The sequence below is a fragment of the Protopterus annectens genome, chromosome 8.part1, assembly GCF_019279795.1.
Source record: "Protopterus annectens isolate FY-2018-M chromosome 8.part1, PAN1.0, whole genome shotgun sequence".
Classification (NCBI taxonomy): Eukaryota; Metazoa; Chordata; order Ceratodontiformes; family Protopteridae; genus Protopterus; species Protopterus annectens.
In genome coordinates this window covers 165,580,712-165,594,929 of record NC_056742.1, presented here as the reverse complement: position 1 = coordinate 165,594,929, position 14,218 = coordinate 165,580,712, and positions in this window count along the sequence as shown.

Sequence of the window (14,218 nt, the reverse complement as noted above, 5' to 3'; positions counted from 1 at the left end):
AAATATTGCTATCATAAACTGTTGTAAAATATCTGAGGGATATGAAGTCAGAAACACAAATGGATGTTAACATTTACTGACTGCAATCCCCAGAGGATCCTACTGATTTGCCAAGGACAAAAACTGTCTGGGGAACAGATCAAACATAACAGGGAAACCTCTGGCAATTTTGTAGATAGCCATACAGTTGAGAGTTATGTCATCCACATAACACTGTCAAACTCAAAATCATGCTGAAAATGCATGTCCAGACAAACCCTGCTAAACTAGCATTATTCCAACTGTATAACAGCAATACTTACATTCTGTCCCTAGGTCTGTAACCTTCTCCCCCAATTAGTTGGGCTGTCTCCACAAGTCTTGTAAGAGAGATTCCCACCTACCCTCTGTGATGCTCTAGATCACACACCTCCATGATGTCTCCCTCACAGGCAAGGAAAAGAGGCAACACTCACATAGGAGTGTGTTGCCATGCCATTGGCTATTGGAACAACAACACAGCTGTTCTGCATGCAATTAGCAAGTGGGGAACACCAATTGGTGCATAGGCCATTACCTGCTCATGAGCAGTACCTACAAAAGGCAAGCTGCTGCCTATGCAAAACAGGTGTTAACCTCTATGTAAGTAGACAGAGAGAGAGAAAGAAAAAAAAAAGAAAGAAAGAAAGACCACAAAACAAACCGAACAAAACCAAAACAAGACTATTCAGGACTACTTGGAAAAAAAAACAGGCATGTGAAACAAGTACTGGAATGCAGTAGGGGTGTGTAAAATTGGGAAATAGGACGTTAAATAGATATTTCCCAACAAGACTTGCTGTACTGATATATTGCTGAACAGCACCTATGGCCATAGCATCCGGCTCTGTCTGCAGTGACATAGATCACAGCTCAGGCCCCTAAGTCACCTAGGGAAGGACAGCTCACATATGACTACTACTGGAGTGTCTGTCAAACAATACTGACTGTGACATTGCTAGGCCAGCTACTGGGATGTGAATATAACTATGATACACATAATTGTGTTGCAAATCTAAGAGACCTATACAGGGTATGTGCATAGTAAACTACTGTCGCAGAAGTTTGTGTTAACTGCATGTGATATACGGATCTGATACCATTCAACTGTATAGTGTCCTGCTGCACAATAACCACGTGTGCCTAATATTTGTAGTCATTTACACATAGAGGTGTGTTATTTCTGGCAAACCATTGGCAAATCTGTGAATACTGACCTCGGTACATAATAGCATACTTATGAATGTCAGACATCCTCCAGGGTATTTCTGAGAATGCAAAGCCTACTATGCTATCAACTGACTTAAGTATGTTACAGCAATGGTAATATAGTGTCAATATTTTTGGGCCTTTGCCCACCATTTATGCATGCCATCGTCCAGATAGCCTGCTCTAACAGGTTGAGAGGTATGACTGAGCAGCAAGTGTGTAACTACAGTGTGCCATACTGACATAGAACAGGAATGTATATCAGGTATCACCTGTGCAGATGTATGTATGAGTATGTTTAGCTGGAAGCCAGAAAACAACAGACATGAGTTGCAAGCAGTCTGGTAAATAAGCTGCACATGTTGTGCATGTGTGTAATATGAGTGTTAGTGCATCCAACAGACATATATGCCTACAGCTACTGGTTGTTGCATTGCCCGACACAGAAATGGGTACTATAATAAGCATGATTATCAGGTTGAAATTGGAGATGTGTCCAACTGTGTTATGACCTCGTGTTCATGCCTACTACAAACAGCTATAGGAGCACCTATAGAGCTATATGGTCTCACCAATACCTGACTCATAAAACCTGCCTACACCAAGGTAGGGCAATCCCCTGTGGTGGACAACAACAATACACAAACCACGTACGAGGTCGCTATATTGGCTGTACAGGGCTAAGTAGGTGCAGACACCAACTTGGAAGTATGTCCACCTTTGTCTGAACAAGCATAAAAGGTCACAGGTGAATCAGAGTAAGGCTAACTATGAGTACAAATTGGACACATCCACTCCACCAAGGCCAATCACAAGGTCATCCTCACATATGTTTTCAGTCTCAGAGACAACAACCCATCCCACCCTGTACTCATGGTCAATCACACCACATGCACACATGCCATAGCTATAGCCAACCCACTGCAGACAGGTTAAGTGAAAATGTCACCCCCTATTCCCCCCATCAGTATAGGTAGATATGCACAGCACCCGCACCTCTCCCCTCATCATCAGGGAGCAGATCCATAATGCCTACTGAAAGGCAAGTAAATTAGGTCTCCATGGGAACTGATAACATCCATGTCTGCATCCTACATGAACTTAGGCATGTGCTCCCAGCTCCATTACACACTGTAGTTAAATAACGCCTAAGCACCATCCACTACCCATCCACAAGGAAGACAGCCACTGCCATCCCTCTACACAGAAGTGAATGATGAAGAGAGGATTTTGCAATTTACTGGCCCTCATTGGGGGGAACATGGCAAATAAGGACCAGCAGTGCAATGCAAGCTGATACTGTGCTGATAGCTGACAGGGGTATGATGTGGTTTTGAATGGTGGCTACTGCTAGTCAATGTTGATGTGCAGGTTTTGTAAATGGCATTGACAAATGTATGAGGTCCTGTGATGTGTTTCCTAGTCTATGTCTTCCAGGTGCAGTGCATCATGACAGAGATCCTGCATACATGGAGGCTGAAACTGCAGTAATAACTGACCACATTATCCAGCTCTACAGTGTAATGTTCAGCCAGAGGCAACAGCATCATTGGGAGCAGACTGTCCTGTGGGACAACCTTGTCTACAGGGTAAATGATGTCGGCCTGCACGCACAAACATACGGGCAGGTCTGGCATCATATGACTGACCTGATATGCCATGCCCAGTGAAGGGATGCTGCCGTGGCCAGGGACCACACAGCCACAGGTGGGGGTTCTGCCATGCAGGTTCCACTTACACCCAACAAGGAGCTCCTTGCCAACCTTGAGGCATCCACCCTACCTCAACATCAGAGTCCAGACACCGACATTGTGGAGGTGGGTGGCACCCAGACAGCAGGTGAGAAGCATGCAGGTAAGGCCTCAGTAGAGATCAATAGAATAGTGTAGCAGCCATACTGGCATCCATAAAATATCTAGATGCATATGTCAGGTTAGAATGCAGTTGTGGTAAGTTTTGTAATGCCCAGACGTGCATATCTATGGTGAAGGACAGCAAATTGTGCAGTATTGGAGCTTGTACCGTAAATTGCAGAAAAGCTGCATTCATCTTGTACCAATGCCACATGTGAGTCTGCTGACAATGCCCCTTTCCCACAACAACATTGGTCCCTCCAGTCTGGATGTGGGACAGTAGCCTGAAGCTGGTGAGTATGGAATTGTCCTGTTGTGGGTTCGCCAATACCTAGCCATATTACTTTACGTGCATGCTCACTTGTGGTGGGGTCAGCTGCACTGCATCACAGTGATCACCACAGGGGCCTATAATCAGGAGATGTAACATTTCCTTAGCATACCTTACAACCTGTCAGTGTAAGAAATCTGGACAGAGACTGACAAAATGGGGGTCAACGGCCCGAAAATAGGGACATATTTGAAATATTACTCTTATACAGTGGATATAAAAAGTGTAAACACCCCTGTTAAGATGCCATGTGTTTGTGATATAAAAAATTGACACCACAATATTTCATTCCATGCCTTTTCCCACTTTTAATGTGACTTATAACCTTAACAATTCACTTGAAAAACAAAAAATCTGTCGGGACCGAATATGAAGGATACAAAACTTACAATAAGTTGGATGCATACGTGTGCACGCCCATCAACTAAAACTTTGTTGGGGCAGCTTGTGATTTAATTACAGCATTCAGACTGCTTGGGTACACAGCTGCCATCAAGTAAAGAGACTCTAATCTGGTGGTCTGCTGTCCTAGTAGGATATTCCTGACATTTACTCAGTTGCTGTTACAGCAAAAAGCATGCTTCGCAGAGGTCTTACAAACCATCAAAGGGATCTCAGTGTTGAAAGGTATCAGTCAGGAGTAGGGTACAAAAACATTACCGCAGCATTGCATATACCATGGAACAAAGTGAAGACAGTCATGAAAAGGTGGAGTAAATATGGGACAACAGTGACTTTGCAAAGAACTGGACGTCCCCCAAAACTGATGAAAAGACATGACAAAAACTGGTCAGGAAGGCTGCCAGGAGACATACAGCAACAATGAAGGAGTTGCAGGATTCTCTGGCAAGTACTGGTTGTGTACTACATGTAACAAAATCTCCCATATTCTCCATAAGACTGGCCTATGGGGTAGGTTTGGAAGATGGAAGCATTTTCCCACTCAGAACAACATCCAGGCCTGGCTACAATTTGCAAAACATTACATCAAATCTCCCAAGAGCATGTGTGAAAATGTGTTATGGTGTAATGAGACCAAAGTTCAACTTTTCAAGCAATTCCAAAAGGTACATCTGGTGCACAAGCAGCACTTCACATCACCCGATGACCACCATCCTACAGTGAGGCATGGTGGTGGCAGTGTCCTGTTTTTGGGTTGCTGTTCATAAGCTCGAACTGGGGCTTTAGTCAAGGTGGAGGGAATTATGAACAGTTCCAAATACCACTCACTTTTGGCCCAAAACTATCATGCATCTGCCAGAAAGCTGAAGATGAAGAGGGGTTCCAGATTTCCACATGACAATGACCCGAAGCATACATCCAAATCAACCTAGGAATGGCTCCACCAGAACACAATCAGGGTTATGGATTGGCCCAGCCAGACCACAGACCAAACTCCAATAGAAAATCTGCTGTGACCTGAAGATGGCTGTGCACATGAGATGCCCTTGCAATCTGACAGATTTGGAGGGCTTTAGCAAGGAAGAATGACCAAATAATGCCAAGTCAAGATGTTCCATGCTGATAGACTCCTTCCCAAGAAGACTGCATGGTGTAATTAAATCAAAAGGTGCTTCAACAAAGTATCAGTTTAAGGGTGTGCACACTTAAGCAACCACGCTATTGTATGTGCTTCATTTATTATATGTTACACCTAACACATTTGTTTGTTTACCAATTAGATTGCACAGGTGATATGTCAAATTAAAGGTGGGCAATATTTTGAAATGAATTATTGTGGTGTCATTTGATATTTTACAAGAATTGGGCATGTTAACAGGGGTGTGTACACTTATCATATCCACTGTAAACTTAGAAAGTTGTAGGTGTAACAGGATTTGTTTAAACATACATTTACTACAGATGTTGGGGTCTGACACTGAAATGTATGTCATTAATTAGTCACCTCAAAAAAAGATTGCTGGAAACGCACCACATGAACCACTGCTTATAAATTGATTTATTCACAGAAACCACAAAATGAACACTGAAAAATCCGCATACATTTTCATCATACAAGACTTCTTCAGATAACAAATAATACAAGGAAACTCATTAATTACTGACATCAATCCTCAGATCATCCCAGTAATGTGTCAGACAAACACAGAAGTTATGAGGAACAAAGCAAACATATGAGCCAGATATCTACACATTCTGCAAAGATTTGTACAGCTGTGAGGTATGTTCTGTAGGAGGTCCCGCTGTGCTATACAGGTGAACAGCAATAATGTGTACATGGGTGCAGTGTGTGCTAGGTGAAGGGCCATCACCTACTAACACTACTCATGCATCCCAGAGGTGTATATTGTTAGTAACATGGAGCAAAAATGGCTGCACTTCATGATGTTGAGGGCCTGTCCAAAGTGTGTATGTTGTGGTCTGACAGTGTTTCATGCATGTCACCATTTGGGTATTGTGAGGTCTGTGTAATACCTTTGTGTCATCTCACCTATGTGTGTGTGTGTGTGTGTGTGTGTGTGTGTGTGTGTGTGTGTGTGTGTGTGTGTGTGTGTGTGTGTGTGTGTGTGTACCAGCCAACCTTATAGTGCAGGTATTAATTTACATATGTTGTCTTCCCCTTACATGTGGTGATGGGAGTCATGCTCCCTCCCGCACGGAACCTGACATCAGTATCTCTGTGGACTCTGAGAATGATGATAGTCAGAGTGAGGCACAGGTAGGGTTGTCAGGGGCTGAATCTGTGCCATCAGTTGGCATTCCACTGTTGTTCACAACAACCCCACACACAACCACAATGCCCACATATACCCCGTCCCCAGTGGCCACAGATAATGGGCAGTTGGTGGGTGGTGGCCTGGAACAGGCTAGTGTGGTGACTATGGCAAGTGTGATTGTAGACACTTGCCATAGCTGGAGTGCAGGTGAGGTCCCACACAAGTGGATGGACAGGGATGCTCGAAGGAGGATTGCTGCCCATCCAGCCCCTGTTACAAGTGCCACAGCAGGTGTCATCAGATGCATGTTTTAGACCATCATGGAGGCACAGGCACATACTGACTGCAACACCAAATACTCAGGGTCTTGGATACACATCTTCCTGGTGTTCATGGTGACTTACATGACCTTGTTGAGGCCACACGTGAGATACTGAGGTCATGAATAGATGGTGGGGTGAGACAGTAGCACTCCTCAACTATGCAATGTCTGTACTGGAGTATGTGGTGGGAGATGGGCTGCAGCCACATGGACGTAGGCCAGCACCATGATCAGCTGAGGGTCTACAGGCCTGTGCACCTTCACACTCCTGTAGTGGCAGTACTACCAGCACTACTGAAGGGAGAGTGCTGTCCACACTACAACACAGCAGGCCATAGGCACATGGTCCTGGCTGGTCCCATCAGGAACATGGATCCAGCAGACAGCAGTCACTATCTGGGAGTAGCACTGCATCTGGCCTTGGGCCTGGTGGTGCCAGTGAGACCCCTGGCAGGACCAGTTGACATGCCTGTGGCCAGAGATGAACTGTACACCCTGCCATGTATGGTCCACAGCTGTCCAACATACACCTGTGTAGGGCAGCCACATGGTGTGACTGTGTGCATACAAACACACACACATCACCATCACAATCAGGTCACCTCCAGACACACACACACACACACACACACACACACACACACACACACACACACACCACCTCTACAAGGCCCATTCCTAGAACACCCATCCAACCACACACACGTCAACCGTATGGCCAAGCCTAGGCCTCTGGCAAACCCACACAACACCCTGTGCATATGATGATACCTGTGCCACATCCCATGTCATAGCTGAGGTAGAGCTGTATACATTTACCAGGTCTGTATAACAGTTATTGCATGTGCCACAGAGCTTATAGGGCTGAGGGGTGTATACAGGTACTTCTATGGTGGATGACATCAGCAGTTGTTGTAAAGTGGACAATGGTTAGTGTAGTGGGTGGAACACACCTCAAATTGGTAAATCCCACACCCCCAAAAGAGGTTGTGTCGACCAAACACACAGAGAATACTGTTCCCACACACACAGTCTCTCTCTCTCTCTCACACACACACACACACACACACACACACACACACACACACACACACACACACACACACAAACACACACAGGATCACAGTTGCCAGTGTTGGGTTTAGAACCCCTACCCATCTAGTTAGTGGTAGTACAGTGTTATGTGGTTATCACAGGTGGCACATAACTAATAGTGTGATAGGTGTTCCAAGGTACTTGTAAAGTGAATAACATCATGTGCCCTTGTGAGGTATGGCAACAGGGGGGTGTATTGGGTGGGAAACGACTCATAGTACTGTCACACATGAGTCTACACACTTACAAACACTGCTATACACACCAATGTGCCCACGATTTGCCAGTACTGCCTACCATGTTATTCATTCCACACTGTTACATAGCTGTTGCATGCAGCATGGGGCCTATAGGGCTGAAGAGTCTCTACAGATACCTCTATGGTTGATGTAAATTGTGGGATTTGTAATGTGGACCTTAGGATGTGTACTTGGAGTGCCATGGCCTAAAATTATGGACCACAGTCACCCAATGGATATAATGGATATAGTTCTCACTCAAACAAACACAGGATACTCTTTTCACACAGACACACACACACACACACACACACACACACACACACACACACACACACACACACACACACACACACACACACACACACACACACACACATTTGCTAGGCCAGAGTTTAGAACCCCTACCTATCTAGTTATTGCTATGACAGTGTTATGCATTTATCACACGTGCCATGAAGTTAACAGGGTGAAGAGTGTCCCAAGGCAATTCTAAGGTGAACAACATCACCAGGTCTTGTAAAGTATGGTAATGGGAGACATAATGGTTGAGAATTGACTCAAAATACTTTAACATACAGTTATACACACTTACAAACACAAATACACTCATGCACATATTTGCCAGGACTGCGATTTGGCAGCCCTGCCTATGTTGTTAGTCAGTCCATACTGTTATATAGTTCCTGCACGTGGCATGGGACATATTGAGCTAAAGAGTGTCAACAGATATCTCTACGGTTGATGAAGACAGTGGGCCTTGTAAAGTGGACCTTGGGATGTGTACTTGGAGTACCATGGCCTAAAATTGTAAAATCCACCCCCTAGTGGATATAGTTCTCACTCAGACACATACACAGGATACAGTTTTCACACACACACACACACACACACACACACACACACACACACACACACACACACACACACACACACACACACACACACATTTGTCAGGACTTAGATCAGAACCCCTACCTGTCTAGTTATTGCTACTACAGTGTCATGCATTTATTGCACGTGCCACGGAGCTTGTAGGGTGAAGAGTGTCCCGTGGTTCTTCTAAGGTTAACAACATCACCAGCCCTTGTAAAGTATGGCAATGGGCAATGTACTGGGAAAGTGAGGCCTCAAAATGCTGTATCCTACAAATATACACACTTACAAACACACAAGTGCGCACACACACATGCACACACACACACACATACATTTACCAAGACTTGGATAAGAACCCCCTACCTACCTAGTTATTAGTACTATAGTATAATGCAGGTACCACACACACCATTGGGCTTGTAGAGTGAAGAGATTCCCAAGGTACCTGTAGAGTGAATAACATCACCAGCCCTTGTAGTGTATGGCAATGGGAGGTGTACTGGCTGAGAAGGGCCTCAAACTTCTTGCACCTACAGTATGTTTGTCTGAGAAAGTAATAACCCGTGGCCTTAGGGTATTAAAGCTGCCGGCCCAAGTTGACTGTGACATTAGCCTTTTGAGTGAATGGCAACAACTTAATTTGTCCACCAGTTTGGGTTATTTGAAATTGCTAATAGCATCAGCAACCAGACAAGAAACAGTTTTACTTGAGGCTATAAAAAGCAAGTATTTAGCGCTTTGTAACAAATACTGCCCTGGGCTTTTGAACAAACCAATGATTGAAACTATTGACAATGTTGCTATTTATGGTCGAAAATTGTTACAAACTAAACTAAATAAACTACATAGGGACCGTAAAGATTTTTCTGCAGGGAATATCTTTACTTGGCCACGTGATTTTAGTGAACATTCATGTTCTTCTTTACGTAATCTACAGAACGGAGATTTTTCCAATGGAGCAGAAGTGCAATTGGCGAGCATCGGTACAATGCCTGCAACAGATATACAGGAGTGTGGTTTAAACAATCAAGGTACACAGTTTGTACCTTTGAATATACCTTGGACTACAGCAGTGACAACTTCTAATGAAGTTACAGGGGCAAAAAGGAAGACTTTTACAACAACGGCAGAAGTGCATAGGCCCATTGATGCAGATTTTCCTGCCCTGCCAACGTCCCACAACCAGGATAATGATACGAACCATTTTTTAATGGGCCTGAACACTTTGGGCCTAAGTTTTCCTCTTCCTGTGAGGGAGAGATCAACAAGCAGAATGAGAGGGGGACAGCAGAAAATCCAACAAAGAGGCAGGAGTTCGACCAGATACAAAAGGAAATTGGGGGAAGGTTCGACAAGCCCATTAACGATAAAAAAAGCATTCCAGCAAGTAAGACATTGATTGTTAATCTATCTAGTTATTGTTTAACAGATCATGAAATGAATGTATTGAACAAAGGTCTTACATGTATTCCTACAGCTGATATGCAAATAACAGACATTATTTTTGATCTTAAGATGTTTACTCGTAATATCACCTTGAAAACTATGTTTAATGAAGCACAGGAACAACAAATTGAGTGTTTTAAAAGACCGAGTACTTTTGTGCCTGAATATAATGCATTAGTTAATGCTTTTGAGCAATTATGTATAGCTAACATCTATCAGGCATACAATAATAGAATGAGGAATAAGGTGATGAGCAACAAGTATAATTTAAGCAAGGCAGAATATAAGGCCTTGCTTGAGTTAGAGAATAATGAAAATCTGGTCATTAGACCGGCAGATAAAGGAGAACAAATAGTGTTAATGGACAGAACAGATTATGATGAAAAGTTTTATCAAGTTATTACATAATTACATGTTAACACTAAGATTAATTCCATCTCAAATACTATTAAGTGGTTGGAAGCTTCCTCTCTCATTGATTATGAGTTAGGTAAATATTTTCAGACAACAAATCCTACTATCCTCATTATACAAGGTCTGCCTAAAGTGCATAAGAATCTTAATAAGCCACCCATGAGACCAATAGTTGCAGGTAATAACTGGTGCACTGAATCTCTATACATTTTTTTAGAGAAACATCTTAGATGTATTGTTAATGTCTCAGATAGTTTTAAAAGACACAGAGCAGTTTTTAAGTGATTTGTTTCAATTTGCTAAACAAGTAAATCTTAATGATAGTTTTCTGTTTGTAACATTAGATGTGGTCTCCTTGTTCACTGTAATTCCCAATAATACAGGTATAGAATATGTTAAAATACTATTAGTAGATTCTGGGGAATTTTATAGTAATTCACCAAAAAAGGAGAAACAAACTGTTGAAAACACAAAAGCGAAGAACCAAGAGCAAACACCAAAATGCACGAACAAATTTAATAAGCGCTTTCGGGAAAACTTGTATCTTCCCTTCTTCAGACAAACTACTACATACCAAAACAGTTGTATAAAAACTTTTTTTAAAAAATCAATCAATTAATGGAATTAATTGCAATTAAGAATTTAAAGCAACAATGCACTTTTAAACATGCCCTCATTCATAAAAAACATACACCGAAAATAACACATTAACAACTTAAAGCCTTACAAAACAATTGTTCTAAACACAAGGCTATTAATCTTAACCTATATAAGTTTCTTAAACTTTAACAATTTAAAAATAATAACAAATATATAACAAAATATTTAAAAATGTAAACATATTAACAAAGGTGTATACACACACATACACACACACTTAAAATTATCTTCACAATGCCAAATGTTTGAGCACACAGGCAATGGATACAAACTCATTGAGTCCAGGGGACAAATATGCAGCTGTTTGAATTTGCCAAAATAATTCCTCTTTTTCGAGAAGAACTTGCCAAGGACCTGCTCTAAGGTAATCTTGGATATGTTTTAAAACCATAAACTTAAAGGTATGGTCCTCATATGCTGAGGTGTGGTGTGCTAAAGCATTGGTGAGATCTTTCTTGGAAATAGCATAGTTGTGTTCATAAATGCACTGCTTTAACTTTCGCTCAGTTTTACCAATATAAAAAGCAGCGCATTTCACACAGCAATGTAAACAACTGATTTAGTATCACCGTTATTATTCCCCATAATGTTAAAAATTCTATCTCTTACCATGACTTTAGTGCCCACATTAACAGATATACAATGGCGACAAGCGCCAAATTTACTCATACCTAAGCTTCGTTTGTTAAGATTACATCTCTTGACTTCCAATAGTGTTTTTAAATTAATACCTCTTCGAAATGTAATTTTAGGCTTTAACCCAAAACAAGCAAGCAAATTAAGATCTTCAAGAATTAATGCCCAATTTTTATGCAAAATGTTCCTAATGGATATATGATCCAAACTATAGGTACATAAGAAGCTCGTTCTAAACTCTAATTTGTTGATGTTAATAGTAGCTTCACTATGAACATTAGGGTCAGAGATAAACACCTCAATTTCATTTGAGAGAATTGGTCTAAAATGACCAGTTCTTCTTTTCTGAACAACCTCAACTCTAATATCAGTAATTAAGGAACTTGGATAGCCTCTATTAGTGAACATAGAACTAAGGTTATTACACTCTTCGATGAAATCGCTTTCATCAGATATCATCCTAGCTGCCCTCACCATCTGACCTTTGACAACAGCTTTTTTCTGATGGTAAGGATGACAGCTAGTGTAGTGTAAGAAAGTCTTAGAGTATGTCGGTTTTCTGTAGATAAAGCTTTTATATCTAAGATTAACACTATCCTTAAATAACTTGATGTCCAAAAAGTTAATAGTGTTAGCATGTACTTCATATGTGAATTCCAGAAAATCTGTCAATTGAGAAATTCTAGAAATAAAGGATGGTACAAATTCTAATGGCCCGTGCCACAGTAAGAACATGTCGTCCTGGTACCTAGTGTACCAGGCAACATAGTTTTTAAACAAAGGTTCATTGAATAGTAGTGTTCATTCCCAATGGGCAATGATGCAATTGGTGAAACAACCACCACAAGGGGAGCCCATGGCTACTCCCAAAGTTTGTAAATAGATATTACCATCAAACACCATGAAGTTGTTAGTACCAATTCTAACAGAGTTTCAACAAGATATATAGTGTTATCATTAACTTTCCTACCTACCAAAAATTCTCTGATCCATTCCAAACCCAATCTTTGTGGTATGACTGTATAAAGATCCTTCACATCGATGGTAAGAAACAGATAGTGAGGATCAAAAGGAAAGTTGTTAATGCTGTGCAGAAAACTCCATGAGTCTTTACAAATTTGAGGTTCTTGCTCAATGAAAGGTTTAAGCACACTATCTACATATTTGGCACACGCATACGTTATAGACCCCCTTCCATCTACAATAGGTCTGAAAGGGTTTTTTTCGATTGACTTATGAATTTTAGGTGTGCCAAAGAGTGCTGGTAGCTTGGGAGCAGAGATGGTCAAATACCTATATAGGTCAATGTCAATAAACTTTTCCAAAAAAAGGTCTTCGAGCACACCTCTAATTTTACAATAAGCTGTATTAACTTCATTAATACTTGAGCACTTATAGAACCAGTATTCAAGTGTTCTAATATCTTAGCTACATAGGCATTCTGGTCCATACAGACCAATCCACCACCCTTATCAGGTTTCATTATCCTAATGTTAGCATCACGTAAAAGATGAATTAGATTACGTTGATGCGATGAAATATTGAGGTTAGTATTTCTGTTGTTACTTTTGTTAGCATCTAGTGCTCTTAAGTGTAACTCACAAATCTTCTCAAAAGAACATAACGTTTCCTGTAAGGGTGGGTTAAACAAACTGGCTATCCTAAAAGAATTAATAAGGGAAGATCTTAGCACTTTCAAGTTTAACTTATGTACATATAGCTTTAAATCAATAACAGTTTTAACCAAGTCAAAATGGGTATCAGGAACAAAAGAAAGACCTTTTGAAAAAAAGTTCACTGAATCTTGATCAAAATTAAAAGTAGTATAATTATAGATACTAAAGTCTCCTTCAGTGCTAGAAACAATAGAGGAATGATTAAAACACACAGTCATTTCCCCCATTAGTTTCGCTTGTTCCTCATGTTCCCTTGATTTTTGTTTGAACGTAAATTCCTCTGTTGTCCATTCTGACTCAGTGAAAAACCCTGTTGGTTGTTAAAGGTGGATATACTTTGGATAGCACCATTATTTTGTCGCCTCCTATTGGGGTTTTTACTGTTAGTGTGATTGGTACTGTCACTGGCACTAACAGATCTCTCATTTTGATGTACCAGTTGTACATTACCAACTTGTATGTCCACCACTCCATCATAGACCCACACTGAATCCACTTGTTCGGGAATATTTTCCCGCCCTGAAACGTTGTTATCTGATGGAACATTGAGCCCTGTGGTCGAGTGTGATATAACAGGTGGACGGGGATAAGCTCTACCAGGAGCATATTGATATATGTCTCTGGTAATCTTTTTCTTCTTGTTGTTAGAAAGTTTAACCATAGTTGCATCAATACTTGTAAAAATACGAATATAATTGTATTTATACCTCTGAAAGTCACAGTTACTTTTGATGGAATGCTCTAATAACTCTAAATCATGCT